Source organism: Lycium ferocissimum, chromosome 5 (genome assembly GCF_029784015.1).
Source record: "Lycium ferocissimum isolate CSIRO_LF1 chromosome 5, AGI_CSIRO_Lferr_CH_V1, whole genome shotgun sequence".
NCBI lineage: Eukaryota > Viridiplantae > Streptophyta > Magnoliopsida > Solanales > Solanaceae > Lycium > Lycium ferocissimum.
In genome coordinates, this window is record NC_081346.1 from 4,906,162 (window position 1) to 4,907,632 (window position 1,471).

Sequence of the window (1,471 nt, forward strand, 5' to 3'; positions counted from 1 at the left end):
ATTAAACACTTACGATTCAAAATTTTGGAAATTTTTGTGCCTCAGAGCTTTCATTGTTTCATTATGTAATTAAGTTAATCACATAAAATATGTCATCTCCTTAATTATACGCCCTCAACCAAGTAGAAAATGTCTGGGGTTTTACTACTTTTTATTGAGGCAAATGCGATAATTAAAGGAGATGACATATTTTAAGTGGTTAACATAATTACCTAATAGACAAATGAAAACGCACGCGATTTTTTCCAAAATTTGAACCGAAATGTCTAATTAAAACATTTTATTAGGAGTTGAGGTGTTCAATTGGAGCATGCTAATGAATCAAATGCAGTGGAATATACTAAAACTATTTTTAGTGAAATCTGATTAAGACACACCCATCAACTTATCATGTATCATTTTAAGGTTGTTTAGGTTGAAACTTTTTGACATCCATTCCAGCAAAAGTCAGTATGCTCAGAGAGTGAAACTATGACTTCAATTGGAAGAAATCATAAACCAAAGATGAAATTTTATTGCCCTGCCTTAGCGACAAGTGCTCCTGCATTTTTTAAATTATCCTAACAGTTTGAATCAATATGCAGTGGAGCAAGAGACCACAAGGAAGTTCAAATTTAACTTTAACAACCCTGTACTGCCTTTCTTTAAAATTAACGAAGAGAGAGATTAAACTATAGTTTCTTTAACATATCTAGCTATAATTTCATGCTTTACACCAACTATATTACTCCCATATTTTCCTTTTACCGTGCTTCTCTTTTTTAGTCCACTAAAATTATACTGCGTACAATATTTGTTTGATCTTATGAAAAATAGAAGATACCAGACCTGCAAGTAGGGTAACACTTAAAAATCGAAAAACCTAACCAAACCGATAACCAAACCGAACCGGAAAAAAAAAAAACCGACTTATTCGTGGCTTGATCGGTTTGGTTTTTAAATTTAAAAACCGACTATATTCCGTTTTGCTGGTTTCAAGTCTAAAAACCGAACCAAACCGACTTTATATATTATTTAAAAAAATTAAGTTTGTATATATATATGTGTATGTATTTTAATTTTTTTTTTTATGAGAACATTACAATTTATATTATGTTTTTATACCTTTAACATGCTTTTTAATTAAACTAATTGCTCTAACGTTTCGCAATACTACCAATTTGTTTTGTGCTTGCTCTGATCGTTCTTGGCAATACTACCCATTGCTAAGAATAAGTATGCTCCCGAGTTAGTTTTTGTGAGTGAGTGTTCTTGGCAATACTATTTCACATGAGTTTAAATTTAGATAGTGACTATAATGTATTTTTAAACCGACAAAACCGAAAAAAAACCGATAAAACCGACAAAATCGAACAGTAAAAAACCGATATAGTTTGGTTTACTTGGTTCGACACCAATAACCGACTCAATCGTCGTTATTTTTTACATAAAAAAAGACCAAAAGAAGCACTCACGGTAACAATGGAATATA